Below are 9,081 nucleotides of genomic sequence, written 5' to 3'. Positions count from 1 at the left end.
TTCTTCTTTAGATTTGCGGAGCTTTATTTAAATAACTTCTGCCTTCTTTCTCTTTCTCTGCTTCTTCACAACACCCATAATACGTATATTTGTTCATTTGCTGGTATTCCATCACAGGCTTTCCTTATTCTTTTCAATTTTTTCTTTTTATTTCTCTGAGTAATTTCAAATGGACTGTCTTTGAGCTCACAAATTCTTATACTTTATCAAGGCTGCTGTTGAAGCTCTCTATGAAATTTTTCATTTCACGCATTATATTCTTTGGCTCTAAAATTTCTGCTTTTTTTTTATGATTTACATCTCTTTATTGTACTTCTCATTTTATTTGTGTTTTTGCTTTTCTGATTTTATTTAGTCACTTATCCGTGTTGTCTTATAATTCACTAAAATGATTATTTTGAATTCGTGGGGTTTTTTGTTTTTTTGTTTTTTTGAGACAGAGTCGCCCAGGCTGGAGTGCAGTGGCTCGATCTAGGCTCACTGCAAGCTCCACATCCCGGGTTTACTTATGCCATTCTCCTGCCTCAGCCTCCCAAGTTGCTGGGATTACAGGTACCTGCCACCATGCCCGGCTAATTTTTTTTTTTGTATTTTTAGTAGATACGGGGTTTCACCATGTTAGCCAGTATGGGCTTGACCTCGTGATCCACCCACCTCAGCCTCCAAAAGTGCTGGGATTACAGGCGTGAGCCACCACACCCAGCCGATTTTGAATTCTTTATCAGGTAGTTTACACATTTCCATTTTTAAGGTTACTGGAGCTTCATTTTATTCCTTTGGTGATACAATGTTTCCCTGATTATTTGTGATCCCTGTGGCCATGCATTGGTGTCCGCACATTTGAAGAAGTTGGTACTTATTCCAGTCTTTACAGATTGGCTTTGGCCAGCAAAGCCCTTCATCAGTCAGCCCAGAGATCATGAGTAGGCTTGTTGTTGTAGCCTTCAGGCAGGCAGGCCCGGTGCCTAAGTCTGCAGGGGATAATGATATGTCTGGGTCTGTGAGACCCAGTCTGGAGTCTGAGTCTGTAGGTGTGGCCTGAAGCCTGAGGCCACTGGGGCTGGTCTAGCATTAGAGAAGGCCTGGAACTCAATTTACAAGTGCCAACCTAAAACCTGAAGCCTTAAGCACAAGACTGGCACTCAGTTTCACTGGGACAGGCCTGGTAGTCAGGTCCACAACAAAGTCTGGTGCTCACTTCACTTTCCTACTCAGAAGCAGAGTATATCTTTCTCTGTGCCGTGCTGGCTAGGCCGAGGGAAAGTGTGACATGTATAATTTGAAACTGTCCTTCCTAATCTCTTCAATGATTCTTTTTTCTTAATTCTGTATTATACCCAGGTGCTATAATCTCTCACCTAAATTCCTTAGCTCTTATGAAGGTATTTTTACACAATGAGTTTTTCAAATTGATGTTTCTGCAAAATGATGAGCACAAACAATCCTATTCTGCCATCTTGCTGACATCACTAGGCTACATTTTTTTTATTATTATTATACCTTAAGTTCTGGGGTACATGTGCAGAATGTGCAGGTTTGTTACATAGGTATACACATGTCATGGTGGTTTGCTGCACCCATCAACCTGTCATCTACATTAGGTATGTCTCCTAATGCTATCCCTCCCCAGCCACACACCCCTTGACAGGCCCCTGTGTGTGATGTTCCCCTTCCTGTGTCCATGTGTTCTCATTGTTCAGCTCCCACTTATGAATGAGAACATGCAGTGTTTGGTTTTCTGTTCTTGTGTAAGTTGGCTGGGAATGATGGTTTCCGGCTTCATCCATGTCCCTGCAAAGGACAAGAACTCATGCATTTTTATGGCTGCATAGTATTCCATGGTGTATATGTGCCACATTTTCTTTATCCAGTCTATCATTTATGGACATTTGGGTTGGTTCCAAGTTTTTGCTATTGTAAATAATGCCACAATAAACATATGTGTGCATGTGTCTTTATAGTAGAATGATTTATAATCCTTTGGGTATATACCCAGTAATGGGATTGCTGAGTTAAATGGTATTTCTGGTTCTAGATCCTTGAGAAATCGCCACACTGTCTTCCACAATGGTTGAACTAATTTACACTCTTACCAATAGTGTAAAAGCATTCCTGTTTCTCCACATCCTCTCCAACATCTATTGTTTCCTGACTTTTTAATGATCGCCATTCTGACTGGCATGAGACGGCATCTCATTGTGGTTTTGATTTGCATTTTTCTAATGACCAGTGATGATGAACTTTTTTACATGTTTGTTGGCTGCATAAATATCTTCTTTTGAGAAGTGTCTGTTCATATCCTTCACCCACTTTTTGATGGGGTTGATTTTAATTGGATTTAAAATCTCTCTCAAATATAAGGAGGTTCTTATATTTTGGTAGTTCAAGTAAAAAAAATCTATGAGTTGGCCGGGCGCGGTGGCTCAAGCCTGTAATCCCAGCACTTTGGGAGGCCGAGGCGGGTGGATCACGAGGTCAGGAGATCAAGAGTATCCTGGCTAACATGGTGAAACCCCGTCTCTACTAAAAATACAAAAAACTAGCCGGGTGTGGTGGTGGGTGCCTGTAGTCTCAGCTACTTGGGAGGCTGAGGCGGGAGAATGGCGTGAACCTGGGAGGCGGAGCTTGCAGTGAGCCCAGATCACGCCACTGCACTCCAGCCTGGGAGACACAGCGAGACTCCGTCTCAAAAAAAAAAAAAAAAATCTATGAGTTAATTTAAGAATAGAAACACAATGTAACTGAACTGCAAAGAAATTTTAAAACCTTACATCTTAGGCTAAACTAAGAAAAATTTCATGTTCATATCAGTATGAAATATTCTGATCAGTTATTGATAACATAGAAGGGCTTCTAAACACTATTCATCATTCAAAGAAAGTGAGAAAGATTGTAAGAGACTTGGAAATCAAATTACTAAAGGAACTATTAGGAGACCATTTAGAAACTTTTTTTCCTAGAAAATAAAAAATCTTTGAGGTGTAGAGGATTTCTGAAAATCTTTTTAAATATTTTAAGTACCACTATATGGAAGAGAGAATATAAATTTTTCCTACTACAAAGAGCAGAACTATGGCCAAAGATAGGATATTCATAATTAAAGAAATTGTCTCATAAGGTTGAACTTTCTAGTAATTTGAGTTGCGTCAAAATGGAATAGTCTTCCTGTGTACAAGTAGCGACGTCTTTGTCCCTGAAAGTTTTTTAGCATAAGCCCAGTCTCCATCTGCTAAGAACAGGATGGGGATTAGCAGAAGGGAGTCTAGAGTAGGAAAGAGGTTCTCTTGTATGAGCATCTAATTTTAGACCGAAAAATCCGCCAATTTTAAGGTCCTTTCATCCATGTATATTACTCCATATACCAAAAAAAAAAAAAGAGAGAGAGAGAGATTTCCTAGTAATTAGCCTGATGATGTTCCCACAGTGGAGAAAGTTATATCCAACAATGAAGTCAGCACAAATTGAAACAAAATGGCCCCTGTGAGAATGCTAATTCAATACCTAAATAAAACTGTATAAATTTAAAAGTGCATAGTACTTATTTATTTTATTTTATTTATTTATTTTATTATTATTACTATTTTTTTTTTTTTTGAGACAGAGTCTTGCTCTGTCACCCAGGCTAGAGTGCAGTGGTGAGGTCTCGGCTCACTGCAAGCTCTGCCTCCCAGGTTCACGCCATTCTCCTGCCTCAGCCTCCCAGTTAGCTAGGACGACAGGTGCCCACCTCCACACCCAGCTAATTTTTTGTATTTTTTAGTAGAGACGGGGTTTCACCATGTTAACAGGATGGTCTCGATCTCCTGACCTTGTGATCCGCCCGCCTTGGCCTCCCAAAGTGCTGGGATTACAGGCGGGAGTCACCGCGCCCGGCCCATAGTACTTATTTAATAAATTTTTAAGTGATATTTCTTGACAGACAAGATAAATATTTAAGTGCCAACTTTATAACCACAAATCTGTCTAAATACCATAACTTTAGAATAAGATACTTTGCCAATTTATAATGCAAATAAGGTATACAGACATACACACATCCATGCATGCTTTTTAAGGAATTCCTTCTTAGAGTGTATAAACTTGTCTTTATAAGTAAGTGTTTATAGCTGAATTGTACAGTATTGATGTCTTTAAGCTTACTTTTTTCTTTTCCTTGATACTGCTTTTTTTCTTATACTATGACTATTTCATTGCATCAGAAACTAATATGTTTCAAATAGCACAACTAAATTATTTAGATTGTATTGATTATTTAATTTGAAGATGAGGGAGAAATGTTTTCACTCTTTACATAGAAATCAAATTAGTAAAGTCCCAATTAAAATCTATATATTAAAAGAGATTTAAGATTCATATCAACTAATTGCAATAGATGAGTCATAACTGGATCTTATTTAAACAAACTCTAAATATAACAGTACTATGAGAAAATTGAGCTCTGACTAGGTCTTATTTTTTCTTGGCATACTCTTTTGAACCCTTACCTTTTAGGAAAAGAAAATCTACAATATTTAGGAATGAGATTATATAATATCTGGTATTTGCTTCAAAATAATATGTGAATCAAAGAAATGGGGATAGAAATAAAACATGATGAGCAATAACTTGATAATTATTAAAACTAGGATTTAAACATATACAATTATTCATTATGCAATTATCTCCATTTTATATATGTCTGATAATTTTCATATTTTACAAATAAAGTCCAATCTCAGTTAGACATTTGTCTCCCAAAGTCTTCAACCAGCAACAATCAAACTTTCTTATTTCACCACATTTTTTCCAAACTCCTATATTTTCCCAAGTAAGTCAGCTCTCACCTCACACTTATATTCCTCAAACAGAAAAACAAAAGTCTTGCAGCTAACTAGCCCCAGCCTGGAAACAGCACATTAAAGATTATTATTAATAATTATGCTTAGAGCCTATCCTTTGATGTCTTGCTTCTCACACTAAAACATATAAACATATAAACATCAGCTAGCCTATGTGTGGTTCTCCTTGTATATCATTACACCAGGATATTTTAAACAAAGAAAATGTGTTACCAAAAATTTTATTATCAAAACAGCATCTAATTTATTGTGTGTGTATGCATGCACATACTCGCAGGTATGCGTGCATATATGCATCTGTACATCTTTGATCAAGAGGCCCAAAAGCTTAAATGAGAGTTGAAAAAATAAATACTTTTGAGAGCTTCTGAATTAAATAAAATGATAATTCAACATGGTGTAAAACTAACAAATTAGGACAATGATATAAAGTATAGTCTCTATTTGAATTTATCGCTTATAACCTAATTTTATCATCCTGCCTCTACTCTCATTCACTGTTCATGATTTACATATGGAAGACTGACTAATAAGAAAAATGTTATCAAACATAGGAAATAAGTGGCTACTTCTGGCTCCCACAGATCTTTAGTCATAGTTCCAGATTTAGGCTTGTGGCAATCTTGCATATCCTTAAACGTTGGGAACATGAAAGAATTATTATTCTAATAGATACCATAGACACTCTATTTGAAAGATACTCACAGCCCTTTTCTTCTTTACCTTCCTCTATTGAGAAGCATTGAAACTGTTAAAATACATGGTTTCCCAACCTACACTGTAGTGAAGAGTGGCTATGTGACCAAGTTCTTACTAATAATATGTGAATGAAATTCACTGTGGATGTCTTCTCTTTCCAAATTGAAAATGTAAACTCTCACATGAAGAAAGTTTTGTATTTTACCTTCTTCCTGCCTGGATGTAAACATGAGCTCTGGATATGTAGCAGTCATTTTGTAACTAAAGGTCAAATAACATGCTAAAGATAGCAAAAAAGAAAGAGTACAGATCCATAACACATTGCTGAAGAGCTGTTTTAGCCCTGGCTACCTGTCTCCAGGTGAGCTTTATACAAGTAAACAAAAACATTATAGATTTAAGCAACTGTTAAGAGCGCTTTCTGGGTCTGTTTTTTGTTTGGGGGTTCATTATTTGGGGTTTTGGTGGGAGGGGAAGGGTAACATAGTCCTAACTTTTACACTACTATTCGTGGGAGCAAAATAGGTGGCAGAAGTTCAGAAGACTTGAACAGCATAAATATATGTAAGAATCTTGGCAGACTTCCGATGCTGACAAAGATGAAGTAACAGGAACTGAATTTACTCTTCCACTGAAACAACTGGAAAACAAAAACAAAAACAAACAAAAAAAAAACCAACCCAGGTACTCACAGTCTAAGAAATATCAGTTTTCAGATACTGGACACCATTGATGCAGGACATTGATCTCTGAGAGAGGGAGAAAATATGAGGTTAGCCACAATGATTGCTCAAGCTTACTTTCTGGAGAAAGTTTCTAAGCCTCAGCACAGGAAAGAGAAACCAGAAGGAGCCTGGAGGTATCCTTGAGTTGGAGAGATGGAGCTGGGAGTCAAGGAATGGCAAAGTAGATACAGTTTAAGTGGAAGAATACTGGACAGCAGAGAGGTGCATACAGAGAGAACTCTGACAATCTCCATTGTATTCCTCTCTAGTCTTCAGTTGAGTACCTACTAGGATATGCATATGAGGAGAACTGAAGCTTGGAAATAAGTCTTGCAGAAAGAAAAGAATCAATAATCTCCAAAGTTCACACAGGTTTAGGAATAACCCATATTTTCTTTTTTTTTTTTTTTTTTTTTCCTGAGACGGAGTCTCACTCTGTCTCCCAGGCTGGAATGCAGTGGCCTGATCTCGGCTCACTATAACCTCCGCCTCCCGTGTTCAAGTGATTCTCCTGCCTCAGCCTCCCGAGTAGCTGGGACTACAGGCATCCACCACCACTCCCGGCTAATTTTTTTTTTGTATTTTTAGTAGAGACAGGGTTTCACCGTATTGGCCAGGCTGGTCTCAAACTCCTGACCTTGTGATCCACCCGCCTCGGCCTCCCAAAGTGCTGGGATTACAGGCTTGAGCCATCGTGCCCGGCTTAACCCATATTTTCAACCAGTCAGAGTGGAAAGCTTTGTAATTCATGGGACATCAGATATACTCAAAAGAATACACCAAATTAGCCTTATATTAAGATTGTCTGGTCCCTACATTTTACAAAACTTACAAGCAAGCTTTGAAAGGATCAAATTGTTTCCAAATAACAAGTGAATCACAGAACAAAGCTCAAGAGTATCTAACACCCAACAAAATAAAATTCACAATATCCGCTATCTAATGGAGGGAAAGCATTCAAAAAAGCAGAAAATACAATCAATTATAATAAAAAAACAAATAGAAACATATTAAGAAATGACACAGATGACAGAATTAATAGATAAGAACATTAAAACAGTCTTATAACTATTACAGATGCTAAAGAAGCTAGAGGAAAAATTGATCCAATTAGATAGAGACACAAAAGGTATATATAAAAAGGGATCCAAATAAAACTTCTAGAATTGAAAACAATTGTGTGAAATAAAAAATACAGGCCAGGCACAATGGCTTACACCTGTAATCCCAGTACCTTGGGAGGCCGAGATAGGTGGATCACTTGATGTCAGGAGTTTGAGAACAGCCTGGCCAACATGGTGAAACCCTGCCTCTACTAAAAATATAAAAATTAGTCAGGCATGGTGGTGGGCAGCTGTAATCCCAACTACTCGGGAGGCTGAGGCAGGAGAATCGCTTGAACCCAGGAGGAGTAGGCTGCAGTGAGCTGAGATGGCACCACCGCACTCCAGCCTGGGCGACAGAATGAGGCTCCATCTCAGGACAGAAAAACAAAAAGTACACCAGGCGGTACATCAGGTTAGACAATGCTGAAAGAAATATTGGAGACAAAGCAATAGAAAATATCCCAAATAAAATACAAAAAGATAAAAAAGAGATGAAAAATTAACAGAGCATCAGCAAGTTATAAGTCAACGTCAAGTGCCCTAACATATGTATCATTGGAATCCCTGATGAAGTGAAGCAGAAGAAAGAAGAAGAGATAAAAATAAAATTGGAAACGTACTGGCTAAAATATTTCCAAATTTGATAAAAATTATAAATTAATATATTCAAGCAACTTAGTGAACTCCAAACAAAGAAACATGAAGAAAAGTATGCTGAGCTGCAATATAGCCAAATTGCTTAAAATAAGTGATAAAAAGAACTTTAAAAATCAGCTAGAAGAAAAACTACACATTACATACATAACACTTTCTCTTTAAATTAGCCCTATGTTAAGATTGCTTGGTTCCAACATTTTACAAAGCTTACAAGCATTTTCTTAAAACCGGAAATCATGATATTAACACCTCAATGAGCAGAAAGGTTGCAGGAATGATGTGGTCTCATTAGGCTGTTTTGGTGTAATTATGTCAACAAAAGCAGCAACAGCAAAAATGACAGATTATAAATAATGCTACCTCAGTACAACATATTTTCCTTGCATTATTCACTTAATCTATACAACAAACAATCTTACAGACAATATAACTAAGACTCAGGTGGATTAAATAACCTTACTGGTAAAAAATCTGTAATATTAACGGATATATATCTACTTCCTCTTTTAGTAAGTACCAACTATGAAAATGAGTGCCAGGTTTATCTTTCTAAGCTTCTGTACTCATTTCTGTGCACTACAGACGCGGATGAAGAGTTACATATATGAATACTAGGGCCAACAATGAAAGTTATGTTTTGTTTTTCAATCCTAGATCCACTTTATTTTTTTATTTGCTTCTTTTCCAGCAAATATTCCTATCATATTTGAATGCTATTGGTACCAGAAAATTTACTACTTGAAACTGTATCTAATATTTTACTTTCACTTTTTGATTTAAATGTTTTTTAATAGTTTCACCAACAAATTATTTTTATAAAACTTACTGACCGTTTCTAGGATTCTAAAAGTCTCTAACTGTAACATGAGAATTTTCACATTTTTATGGCACATCTAGAGGCCATTGAAACTACAAAAAGAATGAATCAAAAGCATATTTTTAATCCCATAAAGGTAAACAAAAGACAACAGGAAAATGTTTATTTCTTCTTTAAAAAAGGGGAAAAAAATCAAAATGTAAGAGAATCATTCAGAGGCAATGAATTTGTACTTTAAT

Source organism: Macaca mulatta, chromosome 6 (genome assembly GCF_049350105.2).
Source record: "Macaca mulatta isolate MMU2019108-1 chromosome 6, T2T-MMU8v2.0, whole genome shotgun sequence".
Classification (NCBI taxonomy): Eukaryota; Metazoa; Chordata; class Mammalia; order Primates; family Cercopithecidae; genus Macaca; species Macaca mulatta.
Note: the sequence above shows the minus strand (reverse complement) of the source record.